At 46.9% G+C, this 17,667-nt stretch overlaps 1 protein-coding gene across 6 annotated transcripts in view; it reads left to right on the top strand.

Annotated features, from left to right (window-relative positions):
* RUSC2 (RUN and SH3 domain containing 2) overlaps nt 1-17,667 on the top strand; it is a 63,852-nt gene that overhangs the window by 21,983 nt on the left and 24,202 nt on the right. For 4 of the 6 annotated variants that reach the window (XM_074854935.1, XM_074854939.1, XM_074854940.1 and 1 more), the window contains one exon: nt 3,442-3,540. The exons of 1 other annotated variant lie outside the window; for it this stretch is intronic. The gene's annotated coding sequence lies outside the window, so the exon portion shown is untranslated. Of the gene's footprint in view, nt 1-1,328; nt 1,705-3,441; nt 3,541-17,667 lie in introns of those variants that run through there. One more of the 6 variants, XM_074854936.1, reaches the window with a different exon arrangement.

Raw genomic sequence — 17,667 nt, 5'->3', positions numbered from 1 at the left:
CTCACAAGAGTGGAGCAGAGGGGCAGAATCCCCTCCCTTGACCTGGTGGCCACACTTCTCTTGGTGCAGCCCAGGATACGGTTGGCTTTATGTGTGAGTGCACATAGCTGGTTCACAGTCAGTTTTCCATCCACCAATACTCCCAAGTCCTTTTCTGCAGGGCTGCTCTCAATTTCTTCATCCCTCAGCCTGTATTTGTGCTTGGGATTGCCCCAACCCATGTGCAGGACCTTCTACTTGGCCTTGTTGAACTTCATGAGGTTCACACAGGCCCACCTCTCCAGCCTGTCCAAGTCCCTCTGGATGGCACATCCCTTCCCTCCAGCGTGTCGACCGCACCACACAGCTTGGTGTCACCAGCAAGCTTGCTGAGGGTGCACTCGATCCCACTGTCCATGTTGCTTGGCCACATCTCCTGCCAAGCTGCACCCCACAGTGCTGTGGTGTGTGGGAAGCACCTATCCCTACCACTTCAGGCCACGCAGGACAGGGACCCCTGTTACTCTAGGGGCAGCCATGTTCTGGCACCTTCATTTCCCTCACCTTGCTTCTCTAAGGAGCGCAGACACCAGCCTGCAGTATCCCTGCTCCCCTCCTTGCATGAGGTTGTGGAGTCAGCCATGCTCCCCTTCTCGCACTGACTCATCTCTGTGATCAAAGAGAAGTCACCTCCTAGAAGACAGTCCCCAAGATGGAGCTTTATTCTTCCTCATTAGCGCCTGTAATCTCTTACTACCTACAAAGCTTTGGGACAGCCCATCAGTTTTTACTGCTGTTGCGGTAAGATCCTGGGAGGGGGATGCAACAAAGGGGTGCTTGCTGCAGAGGTGCAAGGCCACGTGAGCTTGGGGTGGGGGGAACGTGCTGAACGTGTTTTGGGGAGAGGAATACAAATGTTCATGATGGGAATAGATATGTAAATAGGAGTGTTTCTGAGGGAGCCCCTGCCTGCTCCATTGCTCTGTCTGATTTTTAACAAAACAGCCCTCTGACTCCATCTGCTCTGATGTGCATGTCTGCAACACAAGGCAGGCATTGCTGTCAGTGAATTGGTTAATGCCAGTGTCCTGTGGCAGGGACAGGGATGCAGGCAAGCACTCAGCCTGCCAGCATTTATACCTCCTGGCGTCAGCATTGGCAATGCTTGTGGAGGACTGGGGAGGGCACCGAAATAGTTTCCATTCTCCTCTCTGCTGTGGGAACGAGTCTCCTGGGTAACAAACGCTCCTTGTTCTGCACAGAGCTCTGCAGCTGAGACTCTCTGTCTCCTTCCTCGCTGCTGCTCCCTGACTGTCCCAGCTGAAGGGGCCGGAGACGTCTGCTTCAGCCTGCCTTAATTAACGCTGACGATACAATGGGACTGGCCGTATGGGGGTCCAGGGGCTGCACACTAATGGGAGTACAGTAAATAGTCTCATTTACTGCAGCTCGGGTGGAGCAGAGCCTGGCAGGACTAGCTTTCTGCTTGCTGTAATGGCCAGGCATGGAGATACATCCCTCGCTCCTGCGTCCTCCCTGGGGCTTGTCCCTGCTGCCTGAGCGGGACCGGGTGGTGGTGTGGGTCCCGAGCATCCACAGAAAGGCAAGCAGTGCCCTGGGGAGCGTGAAGTACCGCAGATGGGGCAGATGCATCGGCCTCTCGGGAAGGACCTGCAGAGCCTGAGCTTTGGGATGGGCTGAGGGATCATTCCCAGTGTTTTGGAGGTGAGTAGCAGAGCCCGTGCAGCCCACAGCCATCCCAAGGCCCTTTCTCTTTTCTCACTGGAAGGGTCTCTCTGCACCGGGGAAAGTCCTGGACTCCTGCCTCTGGAGCCCTTGGCGGGAACCACCCACCAGCCATTGGTTTTTCAGTCAGAAATCTGATTTGAATGTTACCTGAAGAGAGATTTTAAAGGTTTCTAGTGGTCTGGGATTTGAAGACAATTGGCAGCTGCTTCCAGTAATGAATCTAACATTTTTCTGGCATAGCTTTTTGTATTGGCCTGTCCAGAGGCTGAATCTTCTGCAAAGCATTGTATTGTCTGAACTGTTGTATTTGTTTGATTTGGTTGCTGCTTTGGGTGCATCATGGCATAAAGCAGAAAGTACTCAGGCATGTGATGGTTCTTAATTTCTTTGAACTGTGTGGCTGTGTGACATTTTTACTCTGATTTACACACTCCCCATGGAGCCTCAGTTTAGGAAATGGGGTTTGGTTCGGGCTTGTAGGGATTGCTTTTTCCATTGTGGACACTCCATTTTCTGAGCTCTGCTTAACTCAGAGTGGGGCTAGATGGCAAAGTGCAATAAGGTGGGTGGTCCCTCCAGGATGGTTGTCTCAGGGCAGCTGCTCCAGTGCTAGAAACATCTCCCCTGGCACAACCTGGAGCACAGCTGAGTTTATGGGGTGTGTGGTCATGTCCAGACTGTGGTAGGAAAACTAAAGTATCTGCAGGTGTCCCTTGATGAAGCTACCTGTGCCATGTCAGGAACTGCACTGACTTGCCTATGGAGCAGGTTGCAGCTGCCTCTGGTGAAAGGGGGTGATGGAGAAATCCTTTCACATGGCCCCAAGAGCCTGGGTTTTTGTAGGTGGTGACCCCTTGTTTCAGGAAGGAAGATCTGCCATGGATTGCTTTGTAGAGATACCGAGATTTAGCCCAGATTACAGGCATCGCTTTAATAACAAGCTGTAGTTAGTAGTTGCTGGGATCTTGATCAGGGACTTCAGCCATCCTGTTCCTGCCAGGTGTGTTTGGCACAGGGGGAAGTGCTGGTGGTTGCATCTCACTCTGGAGGTGGCCGCATTTCAGGGATGCTGTGTAGATACTGTTGGTGAAGCTCTTCAGGACAAGGCGCTACAGAAATGTAAAAGAAGCTTCAAGAAGCTTCTTTTAGTCTTCCTGATCGCTCAGTAATAAGTCCTCCCATCCTCCTCCTCCTCCTCTGCGCTGCTTTGCAGACTAGCATTTTATCTCTAAGGGCTCTGGCTGCCATTATCAACGGTAGGAACATAGCACTCCAGTTCGTTTTGCTCTCCTTTCAAAGACAGGAGAAGAGATCAGGCAGCTTGCAGTCATGCGGCATTTGAAACCCAAGCCCATCACAGAATAAGATGCTGCAGCTCTATTTTATGCCATAAGCTTTAGTCTTTATTTCTCCTTATGCTACCTCCCCGATTCCCAGTTCCTGTAGGAATCAATCCTCCATCTTCCAGCTCGACTTATCTCCCCTCCTCTCCTCCACTCCCTCCCTTTCCCTGCCTTGTCTGAGGTCCCACAGGGACTGATTGCAAGCTGAAGCGGCGGTGCTGTGGGCAGGCTTGCTCCTTCACACGCAGCAACGTCACAGCAGCAGCAGGAGCATTGGAGATGTGATTGCGCAGACCCTCTGCATTGCCAGGGATGCAGCTGTGAAAAAAAAAAAAAATTAAAAAAAAAATTGACTCTGTGTTTCCCACAGCATCCTGGTGAGAGAACACAGAGCCCACTGGAATCCAGCTGCTCAGCAGTGCCGGAGCAGAGTGCGTTCAGTGAGAGGGAACGGAGGATCTGTGGAAAGGTGAGATGGAGAGATGATCGGGGTGGGCGTTAGTCATGCTGACGGTTTTCAGGCTGCTTGGTGGTTTTCAGGCTGCTCATTGTTTTACAAAGTGGCTGGTTTCTTTTTGTAGAGATTGCCAGTTACCCGATGAAGCTTGAAATATTTTAGGCTTGCTTTGCCTCTTCAGAGGCTGCGTTGCTTTGGAGCTGCTGTCATTATAATGGATGTAAGCGAGTGAGGAGGCTGATGTTGCTGCGCAGAATGCATATTTGTCTATTGTAGCTGTGAAATAGTGGTTGTCATGTCCGGGGCTGGTTGTGCAGAAGCGAGCCGTGCTTTGCCCCAACAATGCTGTCGCACAGCTCTCCATTGTGCCTGCCGTGACAGCCGAGCCCACACGGATTGTTTTGGTCCCGCCAGCTACCATGCACTCTGTGTATCCCTGGTGATGATGCTGCTGTGCAGCTCAAAAGCTGTTTTGACAGACAGCGCTTCCATGAAAAGCCAGAAACAAAGGATGCAGACAGAGGAAAGGCTGCTGTCAGTGTGGCTTTTGCCTCTCCTTTTTGTTTGGTTTTTTTTTTTTTTTTCCTAAATACTGGTAAATCAATTGCTCAAAAGACATTAGGGTAAATATTGTGGCAGGTAAAACCCCGCTCTTCTGCTAAGAGATACATGGATTCTGTGCAGGCTGGAGTCCTTTGTGTTGCCCAGGGTGTGTCTGTGCTGGCTGTGTAAATGGATGCCTGCCTCTTTTCACATACTGGATGAGAAGGGTTGTCTAGGAATGAAGGAATGACTACTTTTAATTACTGAAATGAGGGGTCCAACCTGGATACCAGTTACTAGAGCTTAATTATATGGTCTTCTTATAGCCAAATCCATCTTTTCCCTCCTCGCCTTCCTTCTTTTTCCCTCCCCCACCCTCTGCACAAATCCTTCCATCAAATTGCCTCTGCAAACGCAAAGGGAGAAGGGCTTGAGCAAAGAGAAGGGTATAAGTAGGATAAGGGTATAGATGTTGGAGAGGCATTGTTCAGGATGACAGTGATAACAATAAGAAAAGAATGAGAGTTCAGTATGTGTGTACAGTATTGTGGCTGTAGGGGAATGTACACATGGGAATGTGTTAACAAAAGGGGATAAGCAAAAAGCACATGCAGTCTTTTGGGATTAGGGAAGATGCTGAGCGTGTGGGTTGCAGGTGTTTTGGGGGAATGTGGTGTTAATGGCGGTTACATTAGCATTTGCTGTTGAGGAACAGATCGTACAGGGTCTGGATTGATGGGTGTCGTAAAGGTGTATGGAGTATGGGGGAAGTAGACATCTGCTTTTTTACCTCCAGACACCTACAGCCTTGTATACAGGTGTTGCTAAGAGCGAACTTAGCAGGCCTAACCTATTGACAAAAGCTTTCTGCAGTTTTTTAGTCACCCAAGAATAATTAAGACAAAGTGTCTTCAGGCTTGTCAGGAGCAACAGAATGGTAGGGAAAATGTAGATAAAATGCTAAATGTCTGGCAGAGCTATAGAGAAACCATGGAGCAGAAGAGGCAGGTGTGAGGGGCATTGCAGAGCTGGAGGAACAGGGAATTGTGGGTCAGAGACAGAGCGCAGAGGAGGAAATTCAGGATTGTCATTGTCGAGGAATGTAAATGTGTTGTTTGTGCTGTCATTCTCCAGCCTCTCACTGTGTTCCCTGAGATGGTCAGTGCTGTGTGCAGCCCCAAGGGGTTTGTGGAGGTGGGATTGATCCTCAGCACAGCCTTTTCTGCAGCAGTTTTCTGAAGGAACCATTTTGCTGCTGCAGGTTCTCAGCTGGTTGCTCCCTCTCCATCCCTGTGGAGTGGCAAGGCTCTCCGGCCTTTACACCTGGTGAAGAAGGTAAACCCAGAGTTTTGGTGCAGGGTGCCATGTGAGAAGGAGAGGTCTTCCAGCAAAACCATGCAGCAGAGTGCATTCTGCTTGCAGCTCTGTGGCGATGTCCTGGAAGCACCATAGGGCTTCCTGAACTGCAGCTCCTTCTCATCCCTATTTCACCCTGGGATCTTAGAACCCTCTCTATGTCTCCAGGTCTCTGTCCCATTCAGCGAGATGGGAGCAGGGAGCGAGGTATGCTCCTGTAGGTGTGTACCAGACTGTGTTTGTGGTGCTGCTGCAGAACAGGCTCCTGCAGGAGCTCAGTGGTTACAACAGCACCTGTGTAATTGTAGGTGCGTTGTGTGCCAGAGGACAGGACATGCAGCAGGACATATCTATGCAGTATATACATATTTGTGTCAGGGTGTGGAGGAAAAATTGTGTACAGTTTGTGTGTACAATGCTTGTCTAAAGGAGTAAAACAAAGGTGATGCAGCCTCCTGCGCTGTGTGGGATGGGAACGCTCCCCAACACATACAGGCTGCGCCTGGCTAGTAGGTGCCACTCTTACAAGAGCGTTTGTTAAGCAGTGAGACTGCACAGATAATCTTTGCCTTGAGATGCTTAAAAGATGGGCAAGAGCTTCTGGTGACTGGAGCTGACCAAAAGGATTCACAGGAAGGAGATGTAATTGCTGCTGTGTGTCTTCCTCGCTGCATCGATGCAGAATGCTGAATATAAAGTGCAGCTGGATCTCGAGATACAAGAGACCCGGACCTGCATTGCAGAAAGTGCAGGTGGCCTGGGAGAGTATGCTGTGGACTCGGGAATGGCCTGCCCACAGCTCCATTACCACCTCTCAGGTGTCTGGGATAGCAAACAAATTAATTCTCTGTCCCAGTGATCTTCATTTTCTTCCAATCTGATGCTCCTGGTGAGTCAAGATCTCACTCTGGTATTACTCCTGATAGCCAGACAGTAGCCCACCTTTTGCAACCCTGCATTGTGCTTTGCCCCATTTTTCATTTATTTCCCAGTCTTTACTATTCTTTTCCAATGTTTTCTGAAAGCCTTTTGTACTACTAAGAGCAGGTTGATAAATCTAACATGAGTCACTTTCCTTCTTCTTTCAGAACAGGTACAGACTTCACCTTTATTATTCACCAGCCACACAGCTTCCCCTCCTTCCTCTCTTTCCTCACAGGTATTTTTGTCAAAAGCCAGATTGCCAGCTGTGATCACACAACTATTGTTTCATTGTTCTGGGATCAAGAATATCTTGTCTGTCTGACTTAAGTGCATTTATCCTCTGGAATTTGTTTCTACTTCAAAAGCTCATTTCCTTTTCTGCACCCTCTTTCCTCTGTATTATCTAACCTGTCGTTGCTGCAGCTTCAATATTATTCTTCTTGCCAAAACAGCACCAAAGATGCTGTTTTACTTACCTCTGATATCCTTCTTGCTGTGGTTATTCATTCAAGTTGGTCAGGAGCCCTGCTCTTCTAATTTCCTTACCTTGCTTGGTGATTCCAGATTTTTTTTTTACTTATGATGTACATTCAAAGTGTTTTCTGCAGTACTTCTCCAAGCTCTTTGTTCTTGTTGCCTTTATAACTGTTTACCCTCAGACACCAGAGATCTGCTCTTTAAAAATTAAAAAGGTTTCATTACAGAGTTGTTTGCTTTTTACCCTTCTGTTTAATATAAACTGGGTCAGCTTGAGATATTCAGTCCAAAGCCACCTCTATATTGTAGATGCTGGGTGATAGCTCGTCTCAGTAGGCATGGTTCTGGTGGTTAAACCCAGGAAAAGCAAACTGAAAGTGAGAGATGCAGAGATCTGTGCAGGTGGTTGAGTGGCAGAGGTTTGGAGGTGGAGGTGCCTCCCTGTAGCTGTGGAATCGAAGGACAGTAGTGAGCGATAAGATTTTTGTCCCCACGTTTGTGGAAGCCATTGAAATCCAACTGGTGGTGGGAAAACTCGCTTGTCTTCTACCTGTGTTGCTTCATGGGACAAGTTCTGATGTTGATAAAGTGCTGCTGGCAGTCCAGTCTGTAAGTCCAAAAGAGCCAGAAATGCACCCCATTCCAGAGCTATGCGAAAGGCTACAGGACAAGGCTTGAAGGAGCTGAGGGATCTTGGCTGGCGGGGGGTGAAATCCGTAGCAATGATCAATGACAGCTGTGTTGGTAACTAGCCTTAGCAGGGATTTGTCATGTTATCTGCTGAGCAGGTTCTCTGCGTGCCTAGCACTCATCTGGAAGTTGGTTACTCTCCAAAGAGAAAGAAACAGGCTGTTAAAATGGCTCTGGTCCCTGATGCTGCTCCAGTTTTCTCTCTTCATGAAAATTATTTTAATGTTAATTTTCTGAAAGAAGTGGGTCAAAGCAGAGACATACCTGTTAAGATGAGCGCAAGAGCAGGCTTGTCCACAAACTCTTCCACTCCCCACAGCAGTTGTGTTGCAGCCTCAGCATCACGTAGACAATGTTTTTTTTCTGTTGATCAGATGCATGCAAGTATTTCATACTGGGCAAGGCTGCTGGTGGTTATATCAGCAGATACGGAAAAAAAACCTTGCCAAACCATGCAGCTGTCAACTGTTGTAAATGGGAGGGAGACAGAAGGCAGAGCTGTAATGTACATGAGTGGCCATTATGTAGGTGATGGCAACTTCTGGCTCAGGCTCAACATCTGAGTTTGAACTCTTGGGATAGAGACCATGTGCAGTGCTGAGGGTGTGGGGCCAGCAGTACCTTTGAGTGATAAATAATAAATATTTGAGTGATGGCAGCAATGCTTTGTACTGACACTTGGCAACTGATGGGAAACGGGCACTACCACCAAACTATCTCTCTCTGCTCCAGCAGAAGATGCTCTCTGGAAGTAGAGAGCGAGTGTTACTGCCCTGTTGTGCTTTTTGGGCAAGTGACACAGATATCTGAGAGTGATGAGAGCTAGCAGTTCCTTCTGGCAAGAGGAGATTTCCTCCTCTGGGAGTTACAGGGAAAAAAAAATGAAAACAAGTAGGGAAGACCTTGGCAAATATACAGCAGATTTTCACCTGATACTTCACTCAGACCCACTGTTACCTCAGACTAAATCGTGCTGTGTTCTTGGAGAAGGGTGGGACACATGGACAAAGGGTAGGTACTGGACTGGGAGAGTCTGCCTTCCCCTTGGTTCCCAGATGTGCAAAAGACTCACCTGAGCATCTATGGTTCTGACAAACCTCAGGAGCTCTGCTGCATACCAGTGCCAGAAAAAAACCTGCATACCATTGCAGGAAAATTGAGTTTTTCACGAGAACTCAAGTTGTGATGTGAGGTTGTAGCCGATCAGTTGCTTAACTATGATGCAGGGAACCCTGGGGAAAATCTGTGCTCCTGAGTGTTGGCTAACACAGACTCAGTTCAGCAACAATTAGATAATCTTTCTCAGATCCTTCTGACCCTCAGGTCACCTTCAGGTGTTACTCAGAGACTCTGTACTCCCTACACAGTTAGACTGATCTCATCAGTTTAACTCCAGAACTGCACCTTATTCTTTGTAAACTGGCACCAGCTGCCATCGCTTCTAGAAAAGTGTGACCTAAATGCTTCCAGTGGGCAGGCTCTTCTCCGTTCTGCTCTGCCTGCATTGGTGCAGGACCAACTGCATGCTTACTTAGCCTCCTTTGGCCTAGTAGGTACAATTCACCTGAATTATTTCACAGACCACCTTCTTTTGGTCTCTCACTGGGGTTCCTGTGGTGAAGAGCAGGGACATGTGCCTCATGCTGCATTGTCATGTATCTTCTGTGTAAGCTGAGATAGTATAGCTGTCCTCACAGATGTCCTTCTCAGCAGGGAGAATGACCTGTCTGGACCATTGTGCTAGTACAGTTTTCTGTTCTTAGTAGTGAGGCTAGTTTCAGTGTCAGCTTACACGGAATTTTTCCCTGTAGTCCCACCCTCAGACCTTTTCCAGTAACTCGGGTGGCAGAATCATAAGCCCACATATGAGAAGATCCAGTGGGAGGTATAAATAATTCATATTTCTGGTCCCAAGATATTGTTGGCCCACACAGCGTATCTTCCTTGGCTTTGCCTAATTCATTCTAATGATCGATACCTGTATTGACACACCTGCTCTGGGGTTTGGCTTACTCCAGTTGACCTGTCCTTCACCACTTGTTAGTATGTGAGTTGTTGTAGTGACTTCTAAGGGATTTCTTGCCTGAATGTGGCTTATCGTGAGCAGTTATTGTAGCTTGACCCTTCAGAAGAACAGCAAGAGGATTTCAGCATGCATCTGCACTTAGCCATTTTCTGCTGGCAAGCTGTTCTCTCTTGTCCACAGTCAGCGGCATCTAACTTAACCTACTGCTGAGATTATGCTCCAGCTGCAGGTCATAGTGTTTGAAATGGCTGTTGAGGAGAGCATCTTCCTTATCCAGATGTCTCCTCCTGCCTTCAGCTCCTTGTCATATGCCTCATTTTCATTTCTGCAGGCCCTTGTTATTTATAATTACTGTATTTATAAAGCACTCTGAAAGGTGGTGACTACTTATTACAGTAAGCCTGACAGCCCATGTGCTTCCCTTCCCTGTTTCCTCTTAGGCTGGCTGTTTTGGGGGGAAGAGTGGGTCAGAGAACAGGTGAGGCTGCATGGAGCACAAGGGGACCTCAGGCATCCCTAGAGGTCTCTAAAACCTAATTCAATAGGGATAGCCAGTTCATGGCACAATAACAGAGGAGGAGAGGAGGAACTGCCAGAAACAGGTATGTCCCAGCACAGACGAGCAATGGCATGAGGGTGGTTAATGCACAAAGGTGGCAATGCTCTAGTCACATGTCATTCAGTTTATGTTTGGCCATATCTTGTTGAGACACTGATCGTAGTTGTTGATCCATTGTGGATTCTGTTATCTGTGCTTCTGTTAGTGACTTTGTGCAAGCTTCAGAGACCCCAAAGAATGTCTCCACCTCTCTAACCCTGACTTGTCCCAGCCTTTGCGCTGCTGACATGATTTGGTACTGCAGGGTGGAGAAACACCCCTAACTGAAACAATTCATTTGTATTTGTCCTGGAGGCACTGAGGGGTGATTCCCTTCTGTACCACAGCATGTTTGACAGCCAGTATTTTGGTCTACTGCCTTGTTGTCTGCTTTACCCTTGGCACGAGTTAAGGATGAAAACAAAAACCACAATAACCTCTTGGCCTGCCCATCAAAACAAAAGTGGAATCTTCTTTCATGGAGGCAAGCCAGCAGACCTCACTGATTTAATGAGGCGAATTCAACAGGGAAAATATCCTTCAGCCCAGCCCTTTGTCAGACGTTGAGGACTGTCTTATCTATTGGGGGACCACAAAGAGAATTTACATGGGGACATGGCAAGCCTCTCCCAGAAGCCTATGCCAAGAATTTGTGCAACTTGAGGAAGCAAACCCCCCAAAAATCACATGCCACAGACAGGAAAAAGAAACTACTTTCCTCAGAGAACAGATGTGTAAGAAAAATCCCCTGGTTTCTTCTAGGCTAGTCTTGATGTAAACCTTAATTTTTTTGAGCTTGATGCTAAGTTATGTAAATATGTGTAACAGAAAACAGTCAGAAAAGCACACTTGGTCAGGTTCCAAATCATTAAATTGATTACGTTGATTCCAACTCATTAAACTGATGTCATTAAACTGCAAAAAGTACCTGGATGTCACCCTGGTCATAAGGGACTTGACTTGGTGAGTATCTACGTATGAAGGTTAAGGTACATTAGAAATGGAATGGAAAATTATGGTACAGAGTCTTCTAATGTTAGTAACCGAAAGCAGGGGACATCCCACTGTTGATTGGGAAACTGTGTGCAATTAGTCACCCCAGCTCAGAAGCGTGACTGCAGAGTTGGAGGGAATTGAGAGACTGCCTGGGAAACTGCACAAAGTCCTGGAAAACTCTCATAAGTAGAGACTGAAGAAATGGGAATTATTTGTGTTAAATGGGAAACTGTAGGGTTTGTGATACGAAATAATGAATTGTCTAGAGAAAGACGGTAGCAATTTATGAGATGCTTGTAACATGGAAGTATTCCAGGAAATTAAGGAGGATTATTTGAAACTGATGATAGGAATAATTTTCACGTACTGTGATTAATTAGTCCATGAATTTGCTGTCAAACTTCAAAGCCCAGCAGTATTCCCAAATGGCTTGGTATTTGTGTGAATAAGACAGTGTATTTATAATACGTGTTCAGAAGTTGTAGAGTTTTGAAACCTCCTGATCGAGTTGAGGCCCATCTCAGTGCAAGGGCTTAGGAGACGCAAATTCTTCTCACCACTTGTTGCAGGTACTTGTTCTTTTCTCTGAGATATTTGATACAGAAAGGACACAACGGCTTCAAGAAAGGAGGTATCCAAATGCGAGGTGTCCTAGCTGGGAAGATCTGGGAGCCCACAGTCTTAAGGTGTCTCCTCAGGCCTCTTGAACACCCTTGAAGTAATTAAAAGCCGAGTGGTCATCCCTCCAGTAGACTTGGTGTGTCCCCTGGGACTCTGGCCTGCTCTTCCAGTACAGAGCCAAGGATCATCCCCATTTGCCCTCCTTTTTTCTCCTAGTGAATAGGTGTATGCACCCTCTGCAGCCCAACAAGACTTTCCTCATCAGAAGACCTTGGTTAATCCAGGGTTATCAGATTTAGTTAGTTAGACCCTTAATGCTCTGTTGAGCCCAGTCATTCCAAGCCTAATTAGCACATGAGCTGTCTTGTGAAGCAATATCCTAAAATAAACTGTCCCGAATAGAGCTTTACAAGCAAAGTTTGGTTTGGGTTTCCAGCCCCTGCAAGGGATAAGTTTCTTCTCTCAGAATAAAAGTATGTGTAATCATTAGGAGTGCCTGGTCTGCTTCATAAGTATTTTATTAAGGTTCTGGCTTGCCTTTTGTTAGTTCTGCTGCATGGAAAATGTTACATAAATTGATGCTGTGGTTTCATCCAGATCCTCTTGAGTTCTGCCTTGCTGCCGGCCATGCGAACATACAAACACACCCACACATCAGGAGGATGCTTGGAGAGAGGTTGATCACTGGACCAAGGATCTGGGAATACTCTTGTGTGTGAGCAGAATGAAAAGATTGGGACTGCTCAGAGGGGTGGCAAATGTAGTAGAAAATATACTGCTCTGCCTGCCCTAGCCCAAGGACAAGCAATGAAGTTAAATGCCTGTATGTTCAAAAGGACTGACAGATAGCTACTACTGTGGTGTGGAATTTGGTGTGGAACTCACTGGTTCAGGAAGTTACAAGCCCTAACAATTGCAAGAATTCAGGAAAAAAGATGGAATGCTATAAGGGATTCAAGAATATATAGCACTATGATTGTACAGGCTCCTAACTTTCTATGAGTGGGTGATGAAACCCACTTCCAGACATAAACTGTTCCCATATGAAGGAGGCAGTCTGTGACTGGGGGGAAGAATGGAGCAGCTGGTCCCTCAGTTGCCTACTTTGGGGTTATTATGCCTCTTGCAGAGCATGTGAAACTCTGCTGGCAGAGGTAGAGGACAGGGCTTTAGCCATCTGATTCAGTCCACAGATGTCTGTGTTCCTGTGCTGAAATTAAAACTTCCCTGCAGCAGTTGATCCATGAAGACTAAGTATGTTCATCTGTCCATTACATCTTTCTCCTCCCTCTATTTCTGAGCTAGTGGCAAAAGTCCTTGATTTTTGTCTTTCTTGAGAATAACATTCTTGATAGACTTGTTTTGGCCAGGGAGGTCATGTCAAGACCTACTGTGAAGTGCAGAGAGTGTCTTCTAATCTCGCACAGTCTTGCTGTGGTTCAAGGATTTGTTCCCACTTCAGAAGCTTCTTGTCCCATCGTCTTGGGATTCATTCTGCCTTTTTTTTTTTTCACCCATCCTGAATTCTGCTGAAATGAGATTCAGACAGCATTTGGACTTGATTACAGAGGACCTGTCTGTTCAGGGGCCTGGCCAAAAAAAGGGTCAAGAAATACACAGTTTTAAGAGTAATCAGGCAAATTCCCTTTCCAAACCTGTGTGTTTCAGGGTCTTTTCCTCCAGCTGCCTTCAAGGGATTGCAAAATCCAGCCTGTGGTCTAAAAGCATTTGGCTGTCAGCAGCAAAAGTATAGGTGGTCCTAATGTCCTTCAGAGGGCAGGATAAATTTGATGCATTACTGTCATTAGATGCTGCCTTTATTGGGCTGATACTCAGTCTTTTGTTTTGTAGCATGCTATCATCCCCAAATCAGGGTGCTGCCAGCCTCTGGACCATTGAATTGCATACTCCTGCTCTGGAGAGACAGAAAATTTCTTCCCATGGATCCAGTTACTGCTTCTGGTCTTGGCAGAACTACCTAGAGCTAGAAGGAGTTAAAGTTTCCTGCAGTTTTAGCAGGAGTCAGCTGTTGGATGTAGCTGCTGTTTGCAAAACGGTTTAGATGTGCGCTGTGAAGAGGAACATCTAATAAAACCAGGCTGCTGCTGGGATGCTTTCTCTTTGTGCTTGAATTTGGAGTTCCTGATACGGTTGCACACTGTGTATTAAATTTCATGTAGGATTGCATCATTTAAAAATAATACAGCTCTGCAGATGCAGGCATTCTGGCTGTCTGGCAGAACTGATGCCCATCACTGCTAGGTAATGCCATACCTGCTTTGCTTCTCCTGTTCACTGGGACATGGCTACCTAGTCCTGTTAGCAAACCATTGTATCACCACTGTGTTCAAGTCTGAAAATAATCCTGCTGGGGCTTTTTGACATCCCTAGCTGCTTTATTTATGGTGGCTTGTGAGGTAATGCTTCAATTATTTCAAGAACTTGGCCCTGCTGTGGTTTTACTGCACTCTCCTGAAGCCACCTTTGCTGCCTGTTCTGCTTTTGCTATGTTGCTACATGGGGTTGTACATCTGTAATCTGCCATCCCAGAAATGTGTTTTTCACTTGATAGTGGGTGATTCCTACATACATGGAGCTCTGGGCTGAATAGACAGTAAACATGATTTTACAGCCTCTTTAACTGTGTTATCTTAAGACTCGAGTTCCTTATTTGTCAGACTTTCTCCACCGATCACTGATGCTTTTGCCTTGCAGGGAGGGTTCAGGATTTTTTTGCAGCTGTAGTTCCTGCAAGGTGTGGTCTGGACAGAAATGCAATGCCAGTTTTAATCTGGATGGAGAGGAAGCAATAGTGAAGATCTGCAGCCTTGGAGTGGCTGGAGCCTGTATGGGTGTGCTGACCTGTACAGCAGTGAGATCTTACTGTGAAGACAGACCTTTGTCCCTTTCAGGGCTTAGCTCATCTGTTTTCCCCAAGTCATGAAGATGATAGAGATCTAAAACTGCTTGAGATGGAGGTGTCCTCGTGTGCTTTTTCTTTGCGGAGATGAAACTTCCTTCTGAAATTATCCTCCCATAAGCCTTGTATAAGCAGAGCCTCTCCTTGGCATGGTCTGGGCAACACCAAGTTGTCTGAAGCCAGGTTCCAGTAGATGTTAGGGAGGAAAGTCCTGAGGGCCCAGTGGAGGTGATTCGTGACCTCTCATGGAGAGGTCTTTCCAAAGAATAGTAATTCTAGGGATGCTTCAGATCCCCAGCAACCCTTGAAATCTCCAGTGCTGTTGAGAATATCTCCATCCATATGAAGCATCTGTGCCCTCACCATCTCTTGCTATCATCTTGGGAGCCTTCACCCCTGCAGTGCACACCTGAGAAAGGATTCACCATTGCATGTAGCTATATAACAGACTTTGTGAGCAGTTTTGCCATTTTTTATGCCTGCAGGTACAGGTCAGAGAGCCATCTTTGACTCATGAGGCTGTGCTGAGTTTGATGCCTGACTCCCTCAGCAGGACACTTTATTCCTTCCTCTCCTGTGGCTGTTGTGGTGGAGAGTTTTGAGCTCACAGCTCCCAGGCATAGAAGTTGGTGGGAAAACCTTCAGTCCACACTTGTGCTGGCTTTGACTCTGGTTCACCCACAACTGCTGTCTGTGTTTTTGCCACTATTCAGCAGCAGCCTCTGGTACCCAGGGTCTGTAAAAGGAGCCACTTCCATGAGGCAGCCAGTTGACAGCCCTGCTTTGCAGCTAAGCCCTGGCCAAAGCTGTGCAGTTAAGGAGTTAAGCTTGGCATCTTCAGCTATTGATTTTGCCCAGCAATTTAATTTGCTTATAGGATTTTTTTCTTTCTGTGTGGGTTCTTGAGCGCTCTAGGAGCCCTGCAGCAACCAGGCTCCAGCACCCAGACAGATCCATGTTTCAGAAAGGAATTCGGTAATTTATGCTCCTGTAAGATCTTTAGTATGCTTTCAGAGTACTCAGGCAGAAGGGTGCTGTAGAACCATAGTCCCTCCTCCCACTGCTACCGGAGTGTCTGTGATAAGAAAGGATTTACTGTGTCTGCAGTTTAATTCAGCAGCAATTTCAGTGTGATCTTAACAGCTAGAAACATCAGAGTCTTTTTCTCCTCTGCGGATCTGCATAAAGTAATTAAGAGCATATGTGGTGGGGGCTGGGGCAGAGGTCGGCCGGTGGGGAGAAGGCGGAGCAGGTTCCAGCCCCGATCGCCTCATGGATGCTCCTGAGTCACGGCCTATAAGTGGCTCCTGCTGGGTGCCACATGCCAGATGATGAGTCATGGAGCAAGAGAGCACAGAAATGAGAGAAACTGGTTCGGTCACTGTCCAGCTCCTGTATTAGCTGGTATGGATCTGCTGCTTGAGCTATTTCTGGTGTCTTGTGTAACTCAGAATGCCCAAAGCAGCTAGGGCTTCTTTTCCTCTAACTGGGAGGCAGTACCTGCTTCATGCTAGTTGTGTCATCGTCAGGAATACTACCAATTGCTTATTTTGTCGCATGCCCCCTCTCATCTCTGCTGGCAAGCCCCTCATCTCTGACCTGCATAGCTCCTTGCTGCCATGAGCACAGGGGCTGTGATCGATCATCATGTGCTGCAGTTTCCATTTTGAACACATCATAATCCTGTACAGTTCTGGGATGTAATGATACATTAATCATGGGCTTAGTCAGACTGTCCTGGAAACTGCTAGAAAAAGCCCTGGCCCAGGCAGCACCTCGTTGTGGAAAGAAAAGGGAAGTGGTCTTTTCAGGAATCGCTGATTGCTCAGCACCACAAGAGGAACCAGCCTGAGTTGAGGCAGAAATTTAGGAAATACTTAGTCTTTCCATCTTGCTGCAGCCCCCTTTGAACACTGAGTGCTGAAATATTTACCCTGGCACCAGGCAGACCGCCCTCACTATGCTCCCTGTTCCCCAAAGCAGGGAAGGAGAGCTGGACTTTTAGGATGAGTCAAACAACTAGTATTTCCTTTTACACCTTTTTTTTCATTAAATGAGCTGTATGATTTACTAAAGGATTTAATGAAGGCATGATTTGACAGAGATGCGTTAGCTGGCAAGAAATAAACAGATGTCCAAACATATACCACTACTAGGCCCACCCTACAACAACCTACAGGCTTCCTCCCCTCCACCCTCTTCTTACTCATCCCAATGGTTCAGACCCCTCCCCAGGCCACTCATCCTGTGCCCCTCACCCCATCCTCTTCACTGATGCTGCTCCCTGAATATTCCCTCTGGCTTTGTGGAATTTTCCTGTTAAGTTTTTTTAAAAGCCATTCAGTAGTTTCTGGCAGCTTTTTGGAGTGGCAAAGCTGGGGTAGGGATGAACTGTGTTACTGGGATCCTGGAAACCGGTGCTGGAACCAGTGAGCCCTGAGATCCCCCACGCTGTCTGAAGAGTGGCTTTCAGTTTGGATTCGTGTAGACTTACAGGGAGTAAACTGAACAGATCTCTCCCCGTGGAGCAAAGAGGAGATGTCTGTATTGTGCCCCTGTCTGCAAGTTCACACAAACGTTGCTTTTTGCAGTATTTCTCCTTTGTGTTTGTTTTTGTGTTTGTTTTGCAGAGCTGTGTGGGTTCTTCAGGCATGTTAATGCAAATGCTCTGTAAGAGTCAAGGATTCAAGTGGAACAACCCTTAAAGAACAACCAGCTCCAATACAAAAGGATTTTTGCTGTTTCATCTGTGAAACTGAATGCCCAGTTTTTAACCCTGTTTTTCCATCTTTCACCCTTGAGTCATGTAATAGATCTTGGTCCATCTGAGGAAGATGATGACAGTGAAACCCTAGCCATTCAGAAAGAGGTAGCAAGAACCCTCACTGTTAAAGGTTTCCATTGGGCATTCAGTTTCATAGATGAAGCAACTGAGATTTGTAGAAACAGTAATCTGTTCAGAACAGCCAGCCTCCAGAAAGCCAGCAT

Source organism: Strix uralensis, chromosome Z, assembly GCF_047716275.1.
Source record: "Strix uralensis isolate ZFMK-TIS-50842 chromosome Z, bStrUra1, whole genome shotgun sequence".
In the NCBI taxonomy this organism is placed as follows: Eukaryota; Metazoa; Chordata; class Aves; order Strigiformes; family Strigidae; genus Strix; species Strix uralensis.
Note: the sequence above shows the minus strand (reverse complement) of the source record. Positions and strands in the feature narration are given on the sequence as shown.